We start from the raw sequence: 9,359 nt of genomic DNA, 5'->3' as shown, positions 1-9,359 counted from the left end.
ACTGCTTGTGATTTCTCTCTCTGTCAAATAAATAAATAAAATCTTTTAAAAAATTTAAATATGAAGGGAATAATTTCAGCAGATGAACTGCAAGATAATGTTGAGAAAATCTCCCCAAATGGAAAAAAAGGAAGAGAAAATTGGAAAAGTTAAGAAAATTGAGGGATCCATCTGAGATATTCAACATCTGATTAGCAGAAGTTCCAGGAAGAGAAAACAGAGGATAGAAAGTTATCAAGAGACTACGAGAAATTTTCCAGAACTAAGTTTCCAGATCAAAACAACTGAGTGACCAGAGCAAATAATTTTTAAAAGACCCAGGCACCCCAATGTTTATAGGAGCAGTGTCCACAATAGCCAAGATACGGAAAGAGCCCAGATGTCCATCGACAGATGAATGGATAAAGAAGATGTGGGATGTATATACAATGGACTGTTACTCAGCCATCAAAAAGAATGAAATCTTGCCATCTGCAAGGATGTGGATGGAACTAGAGGGTACTATGCTAAGTGACATAAGTTTAAGAAAGACCTATACCATATGATTTCACTCATGTGGAATTTAAGAAACAAGACAGATGAACATCCGGGAAGGGAAGGAAAAATAAATTAAGATAAAAATACAGAGACAAACCGTAAGAGACACTGAACTCTAGGAAACAAACTGAGGGCTGCTGGAGGGAAGGTGGATGGGGGAGATGGAGTAACTGGGCAGTGGCCATTAAGGACGGCACTAGATGTAGGAGCACTGGGTTAATATCCAACAGCAACTGATGAATCACTAAATTCTACCCCAGTAACTAATAATACAGCGTATGTTAACTAAATTGAATTTAAGTAATTTTTAAAAAATAAAACTAAAATGACCCACACCAGGTCCCATCATCACGACATCTCAGAACACTGTGAACAGACATAATCCAGGGAGAGAAAGGAAAACAGGTGCCAAGGATTAGAAATTACAACAGCATTAAACCAACGGCATCACTAGAAACAAAAAGAGTGGCGCGATGCCCTAAAAATTCTGATTGAAAAATTATTTACAAGCCAGCATTCTGTTCCCAGCCGAACTATTAGTTAAGTGTGAGAGTAAGGTAAATATTTTCAGGCATATGAGATCAATGTATTTATCTGCCCTGAATCGTTTTCAGGAAGATACTGAAGAATATACATCAAAATTAGGGCATGAAGCAAAGAAAATTAAGACGTGGGGTTCAGGCAATGTGAGACTCCAACACAAGAGAGACAAGAGGATCAGCTCAGGATGGTGGCGAAGGGCCCAGGGCAGTAAACCTAGAGAAAAGTCCTAAAGAGGGGGCAGGGATATTCCCAAGAAGAAAAAGCTGATAGATTATTTGATGTATTTGCATCGTTTCAGAGAGACTTTTAGTTCGGCAACAAATTTAAGGATAATTTAATATTGGGGCATGAAAAAAAAAAGTAAACTCAACAATACAAAGCAAATCTAGGACCTTTCATGTGGCTCAGCTGTGCATAGTTATGGAGGCAAAATACCATTAACCCTGAATGGTGCTACAGCTGCTGGGGCTGGGAAGGGTGATGACGGGCAAGGGTCAAATCCCCTTCCAACGTAAGGACTGAAGAAATAAGAGGAGAACTACAGCACTTAGAAACATGCAGGTAAGCTCAGCTGGGTAAGCATCTGACTCTTGATTTCAGCTCAGGGCATGATCTCAGCGCTGTGATCTCAAACAGTCTGGGGCTCTGTGCTGGGCATGGAGTCTGCTCAAGATCCTCTCTCTTTCAAAAAAAACAGCATGAAGGTTAATATCAAGAAACAGCAGGGTTGCCGGGGGCCGGGGGGCAGGGAGAGGGTGGTTGGGTTATGGACATTGGTGAGGGTATGTGCTATGGTGAGTGCTGTGAAGTGTGTAAACCTGGCGATTCACAGACCTGTACCCCTGGGGCTACTAATACATTATATGTTAACTTAAAAAAAAAGAAACAGCAATAAGTAAATTTTTTTTGACTTTTGTATGTTCCCAGTATTATTTGGGTTAAAGTTAAATTTTTGAGAGTTTGCCCTAAGCTAAAGCTATGCTTATAATATATTAGTGTTTCTAGCCCTTTTCCAGTGAAATAACTGAAGAATGAGGAGAGTTTTCTAGAACTCCAGGGGGAATCTAGAGGGATAGATCAAAAAGAATCTGTTCCAAGCATAAATGATCTTTTAAGTCTCCTACTGTTTTTTTTTTTTTTTTTAAGATTTTATTTATTTATTTGACAGAGATCACAAGCAGGCAGAGAGGCAGGCAGAGAGAGAGGAGGAAGCAGGCTGCCTGCTGAGCAGAGAGCCCGATGCAGGGCTCGATCCCAGGACCCTGGGATCATGACCTGAGCCGAAGGCAGCAGCTTAACCCACTGAGCCACCCAGGCACCCCAGAGTCTCCTACTGTTTTTAAATGTTTACACACATTTTGCATTCTGATGGCTTTGTTGAGAAGCAGGACCTGAGTGCAATCAAGAGCCAAGTCAGCCAGGTGAGCACTGATGGTGGCCTGGGTGAGAGGATTAAGTTGGGGTCCTTTCTGGGGGGTGGGTGTAGGAGGGGGTTCCCAAGGAAACCATCAGAATTTGCTGAACTGGTGGGAGGGAAGGAATGACATGTCAAGGGGACTCCTAGGTGCTTGCCTAGCAACCAGGTGCTGCCCCTCATTGAGACGAGCAATTTTGGAGAGGACGAGACCACTAATTTTGAAATGGCCTGCTTAATCTGGGCCTGCTAGACTTCAGTGGGTCTGAAATGTTGAACACACCGTTGGATACACAATTCTGTGCTAGACATCCAACTTGGGACCATAGCCTGTGATTAAAGCCAAGAGCTTTTCATGAATTCACTAGAGTGAAAGAGGGAACGAAAGGGAAAGGACCCTTCTGGAGGCATCAGCAGGGCTACTTCTGCTCTGGAGGTCTGCTCCAGGAGCAGGCACTGGCAGAGAATGAGAAGGAGGGAGGCTAGGAGAGTCAATTGAGACAAAAGCTGTTTCAATTAGAATTTAGTTCTGCTGCAGAAAACTCAAAATAACTGTGGCTTAAAGATAAAATATCTAGTCAGCAGGCCCAGATCAGAATGGTGATTTCACAAAATCATCAGGGACCCAGGTTCTTTTCAGCTTTTAGCTCCACTACCCCCAGGGTATAGCCCTTGTCCTTAAGATCCAAGATAGCTGCTAGAGCCCCAGCCATCACACTCAAGTTTCAAGCAGCTGATGGAGGTCAGGGTACAGATGTACTCTTTCCCTTTAAGGAGATTTCCCAGAAGCCCCACATAGCACTTTCCATTTTTTTCCTCCCTAAGAGCACTCTATGCCTTTACAACAACCAAGCAGGCTACTTGAGGGGTTTGAAGCAGGAGGAGGGGGTGGCCCCAAGGCTAGGCCGACTTGCTTCCCAGGATTATAGGTGGTGACTGATCATCTTGGGATGATTCCCACCTGGTCGAGGGTCTTGCTCTCGTAGAAGCCCACCATGTCCATGTCCATGTCCATTAGGATGATCTTGTCCCGCAACACTTGTGTTTTATGGACAAAGTTTTGTCATCTTGTCACTCTTAACTGCAGTGGAAGCTGGGAGTTCAAGCTGGGTGTGCGGCAAGCGGGGAGGGTAGCAGCAGAATTGTGCAGGGGGAACGGTCCACACGCTCCGCCAGAGAAGCCAAGAGAAGAAAGAACCTCAAGGAGAAAGTGGTCCTGACCGTGGTTGAGAGGGGAGCCACGGGGTGTGTGCTTTCCTGGAACAAGTCTGTTTGCAGGTGAGAGACGGAGAGTGGCCTCCAAGAGAAGGATGGCCCTGGGGGGGTCCCAGGGGGGTCCCAGGGGGACTGGCTGACCTAGGCAAGAGTAGGGACAGCTAGGCCACTGCACCTGAGGGGAGGCAGGGCGAGGGCACAGAGGGGCCAGGAGGTCTCTTCGGGAAGGGGGTGCCAGCGGGAGGGCCGGAGCTGCAGGCCGGGGAGGACTCGAACTCACCGCCCAGCTGAGCGGTGCCGCAGTCAACAACTGTGCCTCCTCGTCTGCTGCCAGGGCCGCAGCCGTGCGACAAGCTCTCTGCTGGCTTCCGCCAGGACCAGGGTGCTGCTGGGTGACTCGGCCGACTGGGGCAGTTCCGGGCTCTGGGAAACAACAAGCGGGACGGGCTGTGGAACGTGCGCTCCGCCCGAGAGAGCGGAGGCGGGGAGGGAAGTGAGAAGTGAGGGATAGAGGTGAAGTAGATGCATCTTGTCTGTTCGGAGGCCGGTGGTGAAGCGTGTGGTCTTGGCCGAGACCCGGAAGTGGGGGGCCAAGCGGACCGGTGGGGTGACACTGGGGAGGGTTGAGAGGGGGCAGACGGGTCTGAGAGGATTCGAGAGTGACTGGGTTGGTGACTGAAGCGGGGAGCCCCGCCGAGACCCGCGTCAGGCTGGGGCGAAGGGATGGGAGGGCCGGTGCGGAGGAGCCGGAGGCGCGGATGCTGGGCAAGATGGCGGCTTCGCTAGGGTGTGTTGACCTTGAGAAGCCCAAGCCTTCTGAGACGACCTTTGCTCGGGAGGCAGGCCCCAGATCTGAGGCTCTGAGGGAAAGCCAGGGCTGGGAGTAGGGATCTGGGCGTCACCGTCCTGTTGAAGGCAGTGACATTGTGAATGGAAGCGGCCCCGAGATGACTTGGGCGGGCTGAGGAGCGATGAGGGCCACGGCAGATGCGATCTCGTAGGGGCAGAAAGGCCAAGCGGAGGCAAGCTCGCCCGGGGACTGGCCAGCTCTGGAGGCCAGTGTGTGGGGAGGACAGGGACTGTGAGGACATAGGAGGGGAGGGGGAGAGTTGCCACCCAGGCCCTGTCCTTCGGGGAGGGAGGGTGAGCGCTGAGCGTGCCCCTGGCTGGAGGGCAAGGGGGGGGGCATAGAGAACGAGGTCCCGGGTGGGCAGTGGGACTGCTGGTCATGGCCTCTACTTCCCAGTGAGGCCGGAGAGACTTTCGAGGAGTGAGGGTAGCACAGCCCCAGCCTGGGCACTCCTGGGCAGGTTTCATTCCCTCCAAGCTTTGGAAAATTCCACTTGGGAGTCCATAAACAGGAACAGCCAATCCTCGCTCAGAGATAACGACTCTGACTCACAGATCTCCATCCTCCTGGGTCCTCCCAAATTGAGGCCCATTTTATAATTGAGTTCGTCGCCTTCAGTAAGCTATCAGGGCAGTGGGTGCGGAAGTCGGTCCAGCTGACTCGGCACCCTCCTGCTCACTCACTAGTACTGCCCCTTGGCCTCAGAGGTAGGTTCTGTTAGCATCTCCAGGGGAAGAAATTGAGGCTCCAGGGGGGAAAGAATGTGCTCAAGTAAGAGGCAAAGCTACTTTGGGCCCATGTCTCTCCTGTAAAGGAGCAGACAGAAGCTCCAAGACGAATGTACCTGCTCACACTCTTAACTGGTGGCCACCCGGCGGGGCTGCTCCCCTCCTGTGGGATGGGCCAGCCGGGGTCAGCCACTCTGCCTTTTCTCAGGCCCAGGAGTCCTGGTCAGAAGCATCCAAACAGCAGGAAGCCGGGGCAGTGGGGAACATGAGCTTCACTATGGGTGAGACTCTTACCCTAAGCTGACCGTTTCCCCAACCACCCCAAACAGTCCTTTGGCATCTCCTCTGCACCCAACAGCAGAGCTTGGCCCAGATCCCGTGGTCTAGAGGGGAGGCAGACCCCCCCAGACCTGGAGAAATGGTATGTGAAGGCCCAGAGGAGAGGTCCTCACCTCGCAAATATTTACCCAGCGAGCACCTTCCACGTGCTACGCTCTTTGGGTGCTGGCATAGAGCAGGAACCAAACACACAGAAAGTGCTGCCCTTAAGGGGCTTGAATGTTAGTGGGAGGGAGAAATAAAGTAATTTTTGTAATAATTTTACACCATATTGAACTTAAACCCACAATGGGATACCGCTGCACACCCCCCAGTGTGGCTAGACTTAACACAACCGGCCACACCGAGTGTTGGCAAGGATGCAGAGCTGCTAGAACTCCCATACCACGTGGATAGGAATCTAAGGTGGAACCACAGCTTTAGAAAAAGATCTGGTAATTTCTTATAAACACACGCCTACCCCATAAGCCAGCAATTCCACTCCCAGATCTTTGTCCAAGTGGAATAAAATGAGTATGTCCATGCGAAGACTCTTAAAGGAATGTTCATAGCATCTTTATTACAATCGCCAGAAGCTGGACAGTCCGGGTGTCCATCGGTAGGAGAGTGGATAACCAAACCAGGTACATCCATACGATGGAAACTACACAGCAATATACAAGACCAGTGCTCTAACCCCTGAGCTATAGGGCCAACTACACAGCAATATAAAGACATGGTCTCCTGGTGTCTGCGGTGACAGGAACCTCCAAATGTTTCTATTGAGGTAAAGAAGCCAGATGCAGAAGCATGTACTGTGTGGTTCTGTTTATGTGAAGTTCTAGATCAGCCCAGACTAATCTTTTCTAAAGAGGTGATGGTGGTGTTATGTCTCTTTGCAGGAGTTTGGGTTGTACAGGTGCCAATACTCCTCAAACACACACTTAAAATCTGTGCTTAGTTGTATGTAAATTTTATCCCCACAATGGAAAAAAAAAAAAAAAACAAAAAACCACACATTGATATGGATGTGAAGGGTTTAGGGATAAAGTGAACTGAAAGGTAACTTACTGGGGTTTTTCCTTTTCTCTATTGAGACATATTTGACATATAACATTTCTATTACTTTCTGGTGAACAATATAATGATTCAATATTTGTGTATATTGTGAAATGATCACCACAGTAAGTTTGGTTAACAACTATTAGCATACATAGTTACAATATTTTTTTTCTTGTGATGGGAACTTTTAAGACCTATTCTTTAGCAACTTTCAAATATACACAAATATACATTACTAACCACAGTCACCATGCTGTACATTACATCTCCTTGCCTCGCACCCCGCCTGCCCCCACTGCATATTTGCGGCTCAATCTCATGACCCTGAGATCATGACCTGAGCTGAGATCAAGAATCGGACCCCCTGGGGCACCTGGGCGGCTCAGTGGGTTAAGCCTCTGCCTTCGGCTCAAGTCATGATCTCAAGGTCCTGGGATTGAGCCCCACATCGAGCCCCACATTGGGCTCTCTGCTCAGCAAGGAGCCTTCCTCTCCACCCCACCTCTACCTGCCTCTCTGCCTTCTTGTGATCTCTCTCTGTCATAAATAAATAAAATCTTAAAAAAAAATAAAAAGAATCGGACCCCCAACCAACTGAGCCACCTAGGTGGCCCCCCTTGACTTATTTATAACTGAAAGTGTCTTTGACCCCTTTCACTCATTTTGCATGCCCCACCACTCTTTAGCCTATGACAACCATCAATCTATTTTTTTTTTTAAGAAGAGAATCTTTTTTTTTTTTTTAAGATTTTATTTATTTATTTGACACAGAGAGAGAGAGATCACAAGTAGGCAGAGAAGCAGGCAGAGAGAGGGGGGAAGCAGGCTCCCCACCGAGCAGAGAGCCCTACGGGGGGCTTGATCCCAGGACCCTGAGATCATGACCCGAGCCAAAGGCAGAGGCTTAACCCAATGAGCCACCCAGGTGCCCCAGCAACCATCAATCTATTCTCTGCAGTTATGAGATTGTTCCTTTTTTAAGATACCACATATCAGTGAGACCACGATCCATCAATGTTGTCACAAATGGCAAGATTTCATTCTATAAAAATGGAGTAATAATATTCTTGTGTGTGTGTGCCACATTTTCTTTATCCATTCATCTATCAGTGGACACTCAGGTTGTTTCCCTATTTTGGCTATTGTAAATAATGCTGCAATAAACATAGGGATACATACATCTATCTTTTCTGGAGATTTTCATTTTCCTTCAGATAAACACTCAGAGGTGGAATTGCTAGATTTTTATTTTTAATTTTTTGAGGAAATTCCATACTGTTTTCCACAGTGGCTGCACAAATTTACCTTCCCACCAACAGTGCACAAGTATCCCCTTTTCTCCATATCCTTGCCAATGTTGTTGTTTCTTGGCATGATAGGTAGTCAAGTGTGAGGTGGTATCTCATTGTGGTTTTGATTTGCATTTCCCTGCTGATCAGTGATATTGAACATCTTATCATGTGTCTATTGGCCTTCTGCATATCTTCTTTGGAAAAGTGTCTATTCAGGTCCTCTAATGATTTTTAATCAGATTGGGTTTTTTTTTTTTTCTGTTTGTTTTGTTTTGTTTGCTGTTGACTTGTATGAGTTCTTTATATACTTGGGATTTTAACCCCTTATCAAATATATGACTTGAAAATATTTTTTTTCTTCTTCTTCTTTTTTTTAAAGATTTTATTTGTCAGAATACAAGTAGGGGGAGCAGCAGGCAGAGGGAGAAGTAGGCTTCCTCTGCAAGGAGCCTGATGCAGGACTCAATCCCAGGACCCTAGGACCATGACCTGAGCCTAAGGCAGATGCTTAACCAACTGAGGCACCCAGAGGTCCTGCAAATGTTTTCTGTTCGGTAGTAGGTTGTCTTTTTACTGTATTGATGGTTTCCTTTGCTGTGCAGAAGCTTTTTAGTTTGATGTAGTCCCACTTATTTTTGCTGTTGTTGCCTTTGCTTTTGGTATCAAATCCCAAAATCGTCACCAAGACCAATGTCGAGGAGTTTACCACCTATGTTTTCTTATAGTTTTATGGTTTCAGGTCTTACATTCAAGTCTTTAATTCATTTTTGAATTAGTGGTCATCGCGGTGCAAGTAGTGGTCCTTTACTAAAGGGACTGTCCTTTCCTCCATGTGCATTCTTGGCTTCTTATAATTTCATTGATCATATATGCATGGGCTTATTTCTGGGATCTCTATTTTACTCCACTGATTTATGTGTTTTGAATGCCAATACCATACTGTTTTGATTACTGTAGCTTTGTAATATAGTTTGAAATCAGGAAGTGTGAGGTCTCCAGCTTTGTTGTTCTTTTCCAAGACTGCTTTGGCCATTCAGGATCTTTTGTGGGTCCATACAAATTTTAGGATTGTTTGTTCTATTTCTGTGAAAAATGCCATTGGAATTTTAATAAGGATTGCATTAAATCTGCAGGTTGCTTTCAGTATAGACATTTTAATATTTTCTCATCAATGAGTACAGAATATCCATTTATTCATGTCTTTGATTTCTTTCATCAATGAAGTATACAAGTCTCTCACCTCCTTTGTTAAATTTATTCCTAGGTATTTTATTCTTTTTGATGCAATTTTAAATGGGATTTTTTTCTTAATTTCTCTTTCTGATAGTTCATTATTAGCATATAGAAACAACAGATTTTTAAAATTTTTTATTAACATATAATGTATTATTAGCCCCTGG

This window comes from Mustela lutreola, chromosome 9 (genome assembly GCF_030435805.1).
Source record: "Mustela lutreola isolate mMusLut2 chromosome 9, mMusLut2.pri, whole genome shotgun sequence".
Lineage (NCBI taxonomy): Eukaryota > Metazoa > Chordata > Mammalia > Carnivora > Mustelidae > Mustela > Mustela lutreola.
This window is presented reverse-complemented; position numbering follows the sequence as displayed.